This window comes from Somniosus microcephalus, chromosome 13 (genome assembly GCF_052327205.1).
Source record: "Somniosus microcephalus isolate GS21.2 chromosome 13, FLI_Smic_1.0, whole genome shotgun sequence".
Lineage (NCBI taxonomy): Eukaryota > Metazoa > Chordata > Chondrichthyes > Squaliformes > Somniosidae > Somniosus > Somniosus microcephalus.
Genome location: NC_140999.1, coordinates 66511425 through 66525852, shown reverse-complemented (window position 1 = coordinate 66525852; position 14428 = coordinate 66511425). Strand labels below are relative to the sequence as shown.

General features: G+C 48.2%; 1 pseudogene across 1 annotated transcript in view; it reads left to right on the top strand.

Annotated features, from left to right (window-relative positions):
• The window catches only part of LOC147108393 (zona pellucida sperm-binding protein 4-like), a 70373-nt pseudogene that overhangs the window by 32237 nt on the left and 23708 nt on the right, over positions 1 to 14428 (top strand). Inside the window, exon 8 of the transcript XR_015080498.1 lies at positions 78 to 150. The product of XR_015080498.1 is annotated as a zona pellucida sperm-binding protein 4-like (transcript). The remainder of the gene's footprint in view (positions 1 to 77; positions 151 to 14428) is intronic.

Sequence of the window (14428 nt, the reverse complement as noted above, 5' to 3'; positions counted from 1 at the left end):
CCCTTTAATGGCTCCTTGTATAACAGCCTGGTTCATCTGTCTACATGAAATTCACTCTAAACTCCTTTCGCTTCTAGGTTTACTTGCACTGCAGTGCTGAACTTTGCTCCCCCTCTGCTCAGGATGAGTGTACATCCAAATGTGGCCTAAGTGAGGCCTTGATTTAATCTCTTGCTGAACCAGAGATTTTTTTCTGATCCAGAATTTGTTTCTAGTCAAAGCAAAATCATTTGCTTGTGTTACAGTAATATCTGGTTAGTTCCCTGAAACTGGGGGTTTATCACTCTCTCCCTCCCAATATGAACAAACCTGCTCTCAATGGGAAGGACCTGTGTCTATGAATGGGAGCCACAACTCTTAACAAGAATTTCCAGGGCCTGACTGCAATCCTGTCAGAACATAAATAGGAGCAGGAGCTGGCCATTCTTTAAGAGGTGGTGTTTGGGGTCAGCTTCACCTCTGACTTATGAGCGGTTCGAATCACTCCCACTCCCTTGGTTCTAGACCTTGGACTTATTTGGGGGTTGTGATAAAAGTGCAGCAAACAACTGATCTTGGTGCAAGAACTTTGATCTTTATTTGAGAAAGAAAATACAGCACAATAATAACACTCTAATAAAATAGGGAAAACACTTTGACATACACGAGGGAAAAATTACAGTAGACAAATATCTCACCTCTCCCAATCCCACCTTACTAGCTAAGTTAGGCTCTGAAAGCACCAGGGATAATGCTCACCAAACGCAGGAATAATTTGTAGAGTGGAAAAACTTGCGAATCTTCGGTTTTCTTCCAAGTTGGTTTTCTTTGGCCACGGTGGCCCAATATTGCCCGGTTGGCTGATGGTAATGTTCGGTTGGTTGTTTCATAAGGCCCTTGTTGCCGTGAGGTGTCCGATGGTCACTGAAACTGTTGCTCTGGTTTCTTCTTGTGTGTTACTTCTTCGAGAGAGAGAGAGAGAACTGCTTTGAGATGCTTGCATTTACTGAACTTGAACTTGGAACTCTCTGTAGTTCTTGAACTCCCACCTTGCTGAACTGTTTTCAACTGTTTGAACTGTTCTGCTGAAAGCTTCCTGATGAGTCTTTCAAACTTCTTGACTTCTCTGTCTTTAGAAAACAGGCTTTCAATTATACTAAATTGGGGCCTCCTAATCTGATTAAATTGTTTAAAGTGGTTTCGGGATGGTTCCTGAGCTGTTGAGCTCTTATCTAATTGTATTGAATTGTCCTCTAGCTTTGAGTTTCCTGTGGGGCCTGAGATTCTTTGTAGGTTGGCTAAATGATTTGTATTATGCATGACTTGGATGTGTTCTGGGAAGCTGTTCTTCCATGGGTCTATTGTTAGCATGTAAATGTCTTGATAGGGGCTGAGTGACGTTTGCAGTTTCCCCCAGACAGTTTGATTATCTCGAATACTCAAACTGGCTACTGCATAGGTAGATCCCAAATTCTTTGTTGCAGCCCATTTCCCAAACATGCCTGAACACGTCCTTTTTAAAATGTCAAGTCTGGTTTTTGACCTTGAATCTCCTTGCTGGGCGCAACATGCCTTTTATCCTCCTGTAGTTTTAGCAAGGGTCCAAAATCACTTTAATATGGTTTTTCTTTCATAATGGGGGATCTGTATATTTTGAGAATCCTACAGTCCGCCCTGCGATACTCCACACGTTAGAGTATCATGCTTGGTTAGCAAAATTTCTGATCCCTCAAAGTCAGCCTTCCCCTTTATTTTACCTATCTAAAACCCAAAAACACATTTTCCCCTTTAGGTGTAGTGTTCAGATACACAAAATTTGGTTACATTCACATCCAAGCACGGAGGGGTTCCAACACCCCTGCACTACTTGGAAAAACAAAAAATAATACATGGTGCATATATAGAAAAGAAAAATACACGGTCACAATCTTTATTTTTAATAACGATTAAGGCTCGACTCATGGACATAGATTTTATTTTGATGCTTGTCCCATGCTCTCTCATGTTGAGATTGGAGCATTCTGTCCCTCCCCCTGTACTTTGTGCACAGTAAGTAGAAAACTATTCCGAGCTGGCAGATTACTAAAATGTGGGAAGCCATTCTGATCCAAGAAGGGACCTCGATATTTTCAAAAATATCCCACCAGGGTGGAACTACGATATCCAAGATCTTGGCCCCTATCTTGACTGTCTTCTGTTCTAATGTGTAGAAATGTTTTTGTGATATGACAACTGCTTTTAATAGAGCGGTAAGATGTTCGGGTAGAGGGGGAATTTCATAGCCGAAATGTGCAACATAGTTTTGCAGGTTGGTGATGTTTTCACTTAGTGAGTTGAACAGTGGAGGGTTCAGGAATGGGGACAATCCGTTCCTGGGCCACTTGAACTTCTGCCTCGGGTTTAAAGCAGAAACTGCTGTCACTCACCGGACACCAGATGTGCTGTCCATGCTGGTAGTGGGCCGCACTTGTGGTGACACAAATATGTCCCACCCCCTATGAATGCTACCTGTGGGGAAACATGGTCTTGTGCCATTACCTCCATGGTACAGTTCACAGGTTGTGCGCCAGCAGCTTTAAACCCGCACTGTGGTCTAGAATAGGCATTCAAGTGCTGGGGACACTGTATTATGTGTGCTCCCCGGCTCCAGCACCCGGAGAGGTCTGTACCTGTCATAGCGTGCTCCCACTTTATGACATTAGGTGGGACCACTGCGAAACGGACGTGTGCACCCCCTTGAATGAACCCAATGTTCTCCACCCTGTATACCGGTGCGGGTCGGGCTGTCCCACCCATGACCGGCATCCTCACTACTATCCCCATGATAGTGTGATTGGAATGTCCACAGTCTACTGGAACAGGGTAGGCTTCAGAGGTTAGACAGAGCTGACACGGGCTCAGCAAATTACTAAACGGGTGGAGGGCTGCGAGGTGCTTGTTGCTAATCCAGGAGGGAACTAAAGCCTGTTTTAAATCCTCCAGGTTGCTATGGCCCTCGCCCTGCAACCATGCCCCGTATAGCACACACACCTCATTCTGAAGCATTCCTGTCCTCCTGTATGAGTGCATTTACTGTTTTAGCGTGTCTCTCTAGCTCAGCAATGATCTCTTTTAAATGGACCATCATAGCTTGGTCCTCGTGTAGCTCTGAGCCTACCACTGTGTTCTCCTCTGTTAGGATCTTTTGTAATTGGGTTTTTAAGCCATTTATCTATGTCGTCCAGGCTGATTATTACAGAGGATCCTATGTTGTAAGTGGTGAAAATGTCGTTCCAGGTTCCCCTTCTTTGTCTCCCTGCGCCCATAGTATGCTCAGCCCGTAAAGTGTACAGCTCTGCTTTGTCTACTTTGGCAAAGTCAAATTCGTAAAACTTCCTAAACATTTCCTTTAACAGGGCCTGGTACAACTGTTCTGTCTCCTTAGGTCACCATGCAGGTAAGTGCACCTCAGTAAGGTTTAGGATCACTGAAGCTACTGCATAGTGTACCCCCTGGTATAGCACCTTATCGGTCGGCACTAATACTAACCCATTCCCTGGTCCCTTGGTGGTGGTAGGACACCTCTCTGCTACTGTCCGTGATGTCGTGGTCATGGGCAGGGGCTTTCGGGTGCGTGCTACGAGTTCGGTGGCGTTGACTGGGATCGGGGAGTGTGGGACCGTGCATTCACGCAGGCTAGAATCCCACCCCATTCCCTTCCCGGCATCTTGTCATTGTCTGGAGAAGATGATGGATATGCCTGTGGGGCAGACTTTCTCTGTCCCCCACATACAGACATAGATTCCCTGTTCCGACTCCCAACACTTATCCCAACACACACTCACTCCCCCTTGAGTCCCTGTGATCGTCCGGTGGGTGTTGGTCCCCAGTCGTTCCCAGTCGACTGTACAGTCCTCTATGGCCCTGCTCAGCTTCCTGAGCCACCACCACCTATCCAGGGGAATCTGTCCTTTACATGTGAGGCACACATGTTTCCCCTCAGTGACGCTGACCCTTGTGGCCACGACCTGTACCCTGGGGCACGGGATGGAGGCCTCCCCGTAAGTGAACCCGGTCTGGCTGGAGTACTGTGTTGAGTTAGACCCCAGCCACCCTGCCCACATTCCCTCTTGGAAATAAATAGCGAGCTCCTCCACACCCCGTTCGCCACCCCCAGCGGTAACGATTGGTGCTCTCTCTCCCGAGCACCCATAGATGTGAGAGTCCTCCACGTCGCCTCAGTCACCGATGCTCACCCCTACCAGGGCGAGCAGGAGCAGAAACTTTCCCATGCCGATTTCCTTTCTGCAGGGGCACATAAAACAGATAGCCATGTCCCTAGAAGGTTTTCTGGCTTGACAAGTGATCGAGTCTCGAAAACCTAAACTTATCATAACTAACCAAACAATAGTAAACCTAAAACTTATCAAAACTATAAAAACACACTTAAAATTCAACAGAGAAGCTATGTACATCAGCCGCCCGTCTTCAGATGGCCAGGTTAATTCCTCTCTGGCCTCTGTCTTCTGTGGCCTCTGGGCAGCTTGTACGCCTGGGCGTAAGGTGGTCTGTGACGTCGGACCCGAAGAGTCCTTCTTAAAACAACTGCATTTTTCCCTGAATCCCAGATGATCGGGGGAATGTGCCTCCCTGTACTGCAGCACACTACCCCCTTCTGTGTGGCTGCCAAGTCCCTGTCCTGTCCTGTGGGTTCCCCGCAGCCTGAGGCTGCAGGCTGGGGATCCCTGTCCTTAGACTGATCCCTGACCTTGGGCATTCCGTTTTGGGTTGCGGCCCCTCTGGGGCTGAACCGTTTAAACTGGTACACCGGTGACCATGGTGGTTTAGGCTGTGGTGTGCGAGGAGACCTCCTTAAGGCTCTGGTTACTGGGGGTGTGTCCCAAATAATAGGTGGGATGGCCCCTCCAGTGACACAAGCCACTGCCCCCACCGGTGCGGTCTGTGAGTCTGCTACAGCTGCTGGCTGAGGATCTCTATCTTTAGCTTTATCCTCTGCTTTCTGACCCTCCTCGTCCCACTCTACCCGGGATTCCCCTGGTGCCATTGAACAGACCATGCCCCTGGCCTCAGACAAGGCTTGGGTCAATTTTTTAATCCTTTCTTCGCAGGGACCGTGATCAGAGTCTTCATAACCCCTACTTCTAGCTACATTACGAGCTATTTTAATGTCCCTTAGCTGACCCTCCAAACCGTCAGCTCTCTTTGTTCATCTTGCGTTCTCCTCCCATAAGGTCTGCTCATTTAACCTGGCCTCCATAACCTGGCACCGTAGGTAATCCCCCATATTATGGGAGGTCTCTTCCTGGGCGCGTCTTTCAAGGGGACACAGGTAGACAGGCTGCACTGGTTCTAGTCATAGGTCTGGGTTGTATGGGGCAGAGGGGGTAAAAATACCAGTGGTGGTGGCTACCTACCCTGGGCCATTTAATAAAATTCGGAGTGCAGCTACTATTGAATCAAGCGTGGGGGGAGAGGTCGGTGTTTCTGTTTTTGGGGTAGGAGCTAGAGAGTTCTTTCCTACGTTATCCTGCCACGGATTCCGACAGTCCCTTCTCCAGTGCCTATTCTTCCTGCACCCGAAGCAGTTACGCTTCGTATCATAGAAACATAGAAACATAGAAGATAGGAGCAGGAGTAGGCCATTCGGCCCCTTGAGCCTGCTCCGCCATTCAATGAGATCATGGCTGGTCATCCAAATTCAGTACCCTGTCCCTGCCTTCTCCCCATATCCCTTGATCCCTTTAGCCTTAAGAAATATATCTAGCTCCTTCTTGAATATATTTAATGAATTGGCCTCAACTGCTTTCTACGGTAGAGAATTCCACAGATTCACCGCTCTCTGGGTGAAGAAATTCCTCCTCATCTCTGTCCTAAATAGCTTACCCCTTATCCTTAGACAGTGAACCCTAGTTCTGGACTCCCCGGCCATCGGGAACATCCTTCCTGCATCTAGTCTGTCTAGTCCTGTTAGAATTTTATAAGTTTCAATGCGATCCCCTCTCATTCTTCTAAACTCCAGTGAGTATAAGCCCAATTGACCCAATCTCTCCTCATACGTCATTCCTGCCATCCCAGGTATCAGTCTGGTGAATCTTCACTGCACTCCATCCATGGTAAGAACATCCTTCCTCAGATAAGGCGAACAAACTGCACACAATACTCAAGGTGTGGTCTCATCAAGGCCCTGTACAACTGCAGCAAAACATCCTTGTTCCTGTACTCGAACCCTCTCGCTACGAAGGCCAACATACCATTTGCCTTCTTAACCGCCTGCTGCACCTGCATGCTTACCTTCAGCGACTTGTGCACAAGGACACCCAGGTCTCGTTGCACTTCCCCTTCTCCCAATCTATTGCCGTTCAGATAATAATCTGCCTTCCTGTTTTTGCCACCAAAGTGGATAACCTCGCATTTATCCACGTTATAATGCATCTGCCATGCATCTGCCCAATCACCTAACCTGTCCAAATCATACTGGAGTTTCTCAGCATCCTCCTCACAGCACACACGCCCACCCAGCTTTGTGTCGTCTGCAAACTTGGAGATATTACATCTAGTTCCCTCGTCTAGATCATTAATATATATTGTGAATAGCTGGGGTCCAACTCTTTGCTTCCTTTCTGCCAACCAGTTCTCTATCCAAGTCAGTACCTTGCCCCCAATCCCATGTGCCTTAACTTTACATGCTAATCTCTTATGCAGGACCTTATCGAAAGCCTTCTGAAAGCCCAAATACACCACATCCACTGGTACTCCCTTATCTATTTTACCAGTTACATCCTCAAAAAATTCCAGTAGATTAGTCAAGCACGATTTACCTTTTGTAAATCCATGTTGACTGTGTCCGATCCTGTCACTGTTTTCAAAGTGCTCTGCTATTACATTTTTTAATGGACTCTAGCATTTTCTCCACTAGCGATGTCAGGCTTACCAGTCTATAATTCCCCATTTTCTCTTTACCACCTTTTTTGAATAGTGGGGTAACATTAGCAACCCTCCAATCCATGGGAACTGTTCCAGCATCTATAGAATTTTGGAAGATGACCAGCAATGCATCTGCTATTTCTAGCACCACTTCCTTGAGTACCCTAAGATGTAGATTATCAGGCCCTGGGGATTTATCGGCCTTCAATCCCGTCAATTTCCCCAACACCATTTCCCTACAAATACTGATTTCTTTCAGTTCCTCCCTCTCATTAGAACCTATGTTCCCCGACATCTCTGGGAGGTTATTTGTGTCCTCCTTTGTGAAGACAGAACCAAAGTATGTATTTAATTGGTCTGCCATTTCTTTGTACCCATTATAAATTCCCCTGATTCTGACTGCAAGGGATTTACGCTTGACTTTACCAATCTTTTTCTCTTCACATATCTATGGAAGCTTTTACAGTCAGTTTTTATGTTCCCTACAAGCTTTCTCTCATACTCTATTTCCCCCCTCTTAATTAATCCCTTTGTCCTCCTTTGTTGAATCCTAAATTGCTCCCAATCCTCAGGTTTGCTGCTTTTCCTGGCCAATTTATATGTCCTCTCCTTGGATCTTATGCTATCCCTAATTTCCCTTGTTAGCCACGGTTGATTCACCTTTTTGTTTTATTTTTATGCCAAACAGGGATGAACAAATTCTGTACTTCATCCATGCGATCTTTCAATGTTTGCCATTGCCTATCCACCATCAACACTTTGAGTAACATTCCCCAATTAATCCTACCCAACTCGTGCCTCATACCATCGTAGTTTCTTTTATTTAAATTCAGGACCCTGGACTCTGAGTCAAATACTTCACTCTCCATCTTAATGAAGAATTCGATCATTTTATGATCGCTACGCCCCAAGGGGCCTTGCACAACAAGATTGCTTATTAATCCTTTCTCATTACATAATACCCAGTCTAAGATGGCCTGATCTCTAGTTGGTTCCTCGACATATTGGTCCAGGAAACCATCCCGTATACACTCCAGGAATTCCTCCTCCACAGTATTGTTACTAATTTGGTTAGCCCAAACTATATGTAGATTAAAGTCACCCATGATAACTGCTGTGCCCTTATTGCACGCGTCTCTAATTTCCCATTTAATGCCATCCCCAACCTCCGCATTATTGTTTGGTGGTCTGTATACAACTCCCACTAACGTTTTCTGCCCCTTGGTATTTCTCAGCTCTACCCATACAGATTCTACATCATCAGAGCTAATATCCTTCCTTACAATTGTGTTAATCTCCTCTTTGACCAGCAATGCTGTAGTGTATGTGCCTTTAAGAGCCCGCTGTGTACTGTAATGCCGGTAATGGCCACTCGGGCTATATAAGCCTGCATATTGTGTTGTATCAGTTAGTTCCCCTCCAGACTTTGTTCAGTAAACACCTGTGAAACCAACTCCTGTCTTCAGTGTCTCTATTAACACACGGATACAACAGTGGCGACGAATTGGAAATGGACTTACCTGCAATTCGGCAGCACCTCAAGGACATCGATTCCTCTGGCGTCCAAAGTCGAAGAAAATCAAGAAAAAGAAAAAGCTGTGGTTTCACCAGCTAGCCAAGCTGGTGGCAGGTACTGCAATAATCCTTCCTGGGCATCGGGCTGGGGCTCCAGTGGCTGGCTCTGCAGCTAGGCCAAGCAGTGAAGGCAGAGGCAAGCAGTAACAGACGGGGAGGGAGCACTCGGGAGACGGCCGGCGCGGCAAGCAGGTCGGCGTTCAGACCTAGCAGAGAGAGTCCGGCGGGAACGAGTCTCCACCTGTAAATAAATAAATAAAAAGAAGGGAAACCCACGGGAAACAGTGTTGTCATCGGCAGCAGTGGTGGGGAAGCACGGGAACTGCCATATCTTTTCTGCAGAAAAGAAAGAAAAGCGCGGGAAGCGCCATTTTTTTTCTAGGATGCCTAAGTCTGGCAATATTGATGCTTTTGATAATGAGATAGATGATTGGACCACATATGTGGAAAGAGTGGAGGTATATTGCACCGCAAATGGAATAGAAAATGAAAAAAAGCGTCAGTACTTCTAAATCTAATGGGCGCAAAGACATACGGGCTGTTACGAAACTTAATCACTCCAGCCAAACCAAAGGACAAGAATTTTAAAGAAATTGTTGATACCCTACAGGAGCACTTAAACCCAACACCGCTGCTGATAGTGGAATGATTCAAATTCTTCAAGAGGAATCAACACAAGAATGAAAGTAACGCTGATTACCTCACCGAATTAAGAAAGCTATCAAAGCACTGCCAATTCGGGGCAGGACTAGCAGATTATCTTCGAGACAAATTCATCTGCGGTCTCCTAAGTGAAGGAACACAGAAAAGGCTGCTTTCTGAAAAAGATTTAACACTGGACAAGGCTTTCAGTATGGCTGTATCATACGATGCAGCCGCAAGAGGAGCTGCAGAGGTACAACATAAGACACAGGACTTCGGCACGCATGAAATGACACAGGGTTTTGAGAGATGTTATCGCTGCGGCAGATCCACCCATGACCAGAGGGACTGCTGGTTCAAGGACAAAGCATGCAGGCAATGCGGAAAGATTGGACACATTGCACGGGTATGCCGATCTGGACAAAAATAATCCATGGACAGGAAAAAAAAAATCAATAAAGAAAAGTACAGAAAGGTACAAATGATGACGGACAGTAGCTCCAAAGACCAGAAGAGTGATAGCGACTCCGAAAACAAGAGACTAAGCCGTCTCAAATTACATAATGTAATTGCCAAAGAAGATTACCAGACCATTTGGGTTACCCTCACGATAGCAGGGTCCCCAGTTAAAATGAAGCTAGATACAGGATCAGCTCTGACCGTCATAAATCGACGGGATTACGAGTGGCTATTTCCGCATGTACCTTTAAAAGACACATCCATTATCTTGAAAACATATACGGGGCAGAAAGTATACCCCAAAGGAAAAATAAGGGTGCCTGTTGTATACAACGGCAAGGAAATACAAAAGTTGTATTTATACGTTCTACAAGATGGTGGTCCACCGCTGTTGGGACGCGAATGGATCAGGAAAATACGTTTAGACTGGCACTCCATTCAGGCACTGACGGTGACCAGTGTGGAAAAAAACGATGATGATGTCATACCTGAACGATTAAAAGACATCTTGGCCAACGCCAAAGAAGTGTTTCAAGAGAAACTAGGAACCTTGAAAGGCATCACCGCCTCAGTAAAAGTGGAAGATGCGGCAATTCCCAAGTTTTTTAAGGCAAGACCGGTGCCATACGCAATTCGTCCAGCAGTCGAGGCAGAGCTGGAGAATTTGGAAAAGGCAGGCGTATTATCCAAAATAGATTGGAGCGAGTGGGCAACACCCATCGTCCCAGTCATGAAGAAAGCGTTGAATAATGATAAATCTGAAGAACAGAGAAAAATTCGCATCTGTGGAGACTTCAAGGTGACTGTATCCTCTTCACACGGTACAGTATCCTCTTCCGAGGATAGAAGATATTTTCGCCTCACTATCCGGCGGGAAACGTTTCACCAAAATTGACTTGGCACAGGCATATCTACAGATGGAGGTTGAAGAGGCCTCTAAAAAGTATCTCACGATAAATACACACAAAGGTCTGTACCAGTACAATCGACTGGTTTTCGGAGTAGCATCCGCTCCAGCTATCTGGCAAAGAGCTATGGAGCAAGTCCTCCAAGGGATTCCGGGGACTCAATGCTACCTAGACGACATCCTTGTAACAGGAGAAAACGAGAACGAGCACCTTGTCAATTTGGAGCAGGTGCTCACTAGGCTGAGAGAACGGGGCCTACGAGCAAATCGCCCCAAGTGCGAATTTTTCCAGAATCAAATATCATATTGTGGCCACATAATTAATAAGGAAGGGTTGCATAAGTCATCTGAAAAAATTGAAGCGTTCATAAAAGCCCCAGCACCTGAAAATGTTTCACAATTAAGGTCGTTCCTGGGATTAATAAATTACTATCATAAATTTTTACCGAACTTATCAACTCTTCTGCACCCTCTTAATGAACTGCTACCAACAGGAGTAATTTGGAAATGGAGCGAAGACTGTAAACGTGCCTTCCATAAATGCAAAGACTTAATCACGTCCAAAGAAGTTTTGGCTCATTACAACCCATCACTGCCAATCAGACTGGCGTGCGATGCATCCCCTTACGGCGTAGGAGCAGTATTATCGCATAAATTCCCTGATGGCTCGGAACGGCCGATAGCTTTTGCGTCACGCTCATTGAACTCAGCTGAGCGCAACTATGCCCAAATCGACAGGGAAGCACTCAGCCTGGTATGGGGAGTGAAGAAATTCAACCATTACCGACACGGACAAAAATTTACCTTGTTGACTGACCATCAACCCCTCATCTCCATATTCAACCCTAAAAAGGGTGTTCCCATTATGACAGCGCAAAGTCTACAGAGGTGGTCCCTTTTTCTAGGGGCACACCAATATAACATAGAATACAAAGGATCAAAACAGCATGGGAATGCTGGCAGTTTATCGCGCCTACCGTTACCAACGGTAGAAGAAGCACCTACCGTAGACCCAGTGGAGATTTTCCACTCTACCATAGTCGAATGTCTACCAGTAACAAATTCTGCCATTGAAAGGGAAACTAGAAATGACCCGACTCTCTCACGAGTCTACGATTTAACAGTGAAGGGATGGCCAGCACATGGCGAACCACTGTTGCCAGCATTCTCGCAAAGAAGAGAACAGCTGTCAGTGTGCCGAGGAACCTTGATGTGTGGATCCAGAGTGGTGATTCCACCCAAACTCCAGGATAAAGTTCTAAAGGAGCTTCACGAGGGGCATCTGGGTGGAGTGAAAATGAAGAACCTAGCCAGGGCGTTTGTATGGTGCCAGGTATCATTGGAGACATCGAAGAAATGACCAAGAGCTGCCTAGGATGCCAGAAGGTCCAAAACGCTCCACCACAAGCCCCTCTACATCCATGGGAGTGGCCCTCATCTCCCTGGCAAAGGGTACACATCGACTTTGCTGGTCCATTTATGGACTCAATGGCCTAGAAATTCAGTATAGCCACTTTTGGGGCGGTAAAGTCGGGCGGGCGCTAAAGTTAGCGCCCGCCGGAAAGTGGAGGCCACTTCGCCGAAATTCAGTAGCTTTGGCCAAGGAGTTTGGGCGAGCGCTGAAACTGGCGTTGCACTCCTATCTTTAGGTGCTAAGCCGGCGGTGCGGACTGATAACGCCGAGGCCGGGCGCAGCGCAGGTGCGGTCATGTTTTGATTGACAGCAGACACCCTGACGCCGGCCAGCTCTTAAAGGGGGAAGGGTCGACTTTGTCTGCAGCCACGCCCTGGATAGTGGAGCCCTGCAGCTAGGCCTGAACACTGCTGGTGGACCCAAATAGCGCCTGAAGCCATGCAGAAGGCCCGTGAACGAGCGCAGCGCTTCTCAGAGCATGCTTTGAGGGTGCTGCTTAGGGGGTTGGAAAAGAACAGAGAGATCTTGTGCCCGGACAGTGGCAAGAAGGCTCCCAGGAGGCAGTACAGGAGAGCCCGGAGGGAAATCGCCCAGAGGGTGTCAGCCAACAGCGATGTCCCCAGGACTGGTGACCAATGCCGCAAGAAGTACAACGACCTCAGTCGGTTGGTCAGGGTGAGTACCCTTTCCAGTGTCCTCCTCATCCTTGCATGTGCACCTCACATTATGGGCAAAGGGACCTCAAAGGCCTAATGGCCAGCCCTCCTCCCGCAGCTATGGCACTGGCATGATCATCAATAGCACTCTCTGCACTTAACACACTGGCCAAGCTATTCGACCATGGGAGGCAGTGCACACAACAGGGCACCATACTGTACTTAGAGGCCGTCCTTTCTCTTGCAGGCCAAGCTGGCGCGGAATTTGAAGAGCCAGACTGTCACTGGGGGAGGCCGTGCCCAGTTCCAGGAGCTCAGTCAGCTGGAGGAGAGCGTGGCTCGACTCATGCGTGGCCGGGTGACTGGCCCCGTTGCTATTGGAGATGCCGACCCTGTGCTGGGACCCAATGGTAAGGACATGACCGTTTGGACCTCTCTGGTTCCCCTTGCGCTTCAGATCTACATCCTTTGCCACTGTCCCACCAATGCGCATAATGGCACCACTCATGCCTCCCTCGCTGACGCCCTGTCCTCACTCTAAAGCTACTCTTGTGCCTTCCTGCTTTCAGCTGGTGAGGAGGAGGTCCCTGAAGCTGAGAGTGCCAGTCCCTCGGAAGAGGAGGATGATGAGGACCAAGAGGAAGGCGGCCATCCCGGCCGAGTGCCAGTGTCTCTGGCGACCAGCGAGCGCCTGGCATCAGCCAGCTTGCCCCCATTGCTGCAGCCGCCACTGCCACTCCCCCAGCCAAGGTGCGACGAGCTGCTGGAGAGACTGATGCTGGCCTGCCACAGCTGCAGCAGTCAGCAGCCGGCCCCTCCAGGGCCGGACTTCATCTAGGCCGACCCCCAAGGGCATCTGCCGTCACGCATGGTGCCTCTCAGGAGCCTTCCCCCAGCCTTGCAACACCCACAGGGCCCAGGTTGAGGCGGAGCAACAGGTCGGGCAGGGGCCGGAGAAGCCTGCACAAGGTCTCGCCCTCTCGGCACACCAAGTAGAGTGTGTTGCCAACTGTTTTTTTTATATGGGGGTGTTTGTGTTCTGGAGGGGGGGGGGCTTATTTTGGTAAGGCCGAAGATGAAGGCAAATGTTTTTTTATATGGGGGTGTTTGTGTTCTGGAGGGGGGGGGCTTATTTTGGTAAGGCCGAGGATGAAGGCCAATTGGATGGACGATTTTTGTTATTCCTCCCCAGGTTGTGGGAGTGAGATATGTTTTTGACTGTCTTTTGGGGGTCTTGTCTGTTTTTCTGTTTCATGTGGGAAGGGCCCTGAGTTTGTTAAATAAAGCTTTTTATTTATTCAGCTTGCCCAGGTGTCATGTTTCAAGTGGTTGTTGCGTTAACCGGCTGAGGGCTTGCGGAGCGGCTGCATTCAGGTGCGTTCATTGCCACAAGCCATTCCCTGACAGGGGGCCCAGAAGTGTTGTTCAATAAGCCGCCGGCGGACGGCCCTTGGACCTTGTGGCTCTCTCCTGGGCTGGTACTCCTCCTCCTCCTCCTCCTCCTCCTCATGGTCCTCCTGCTCGTCCTCCTGAGGTGGTGGTCCAATGCGAGGTGGCAGTGCCTGAGCCCTGCGGATAGCCAGGTTGTGCAACATGCAGCAAACGACGACGAACTGGGAGACTCTATCCGGCGAATACTGTAGAGATCCGCCGGAACGATCCAGGCAGCGGAACCGTTGCTTGAGGACGCCAATCGTTTGCTCTATGATGTTCCTTGTGGCTTGATGGCTTTCGTTGTATGCCTCCTCCGCAGGGGTCCTGGGCGTGCGGAGCAGGGTCATGAGCCATGTACACAAAGGGTAGCCCTTGTCCCGAATAAGCCATCCCCTTGGTGGAGGCTGTGCCTCGAACATGTCAGCCACAGTAGTCTGG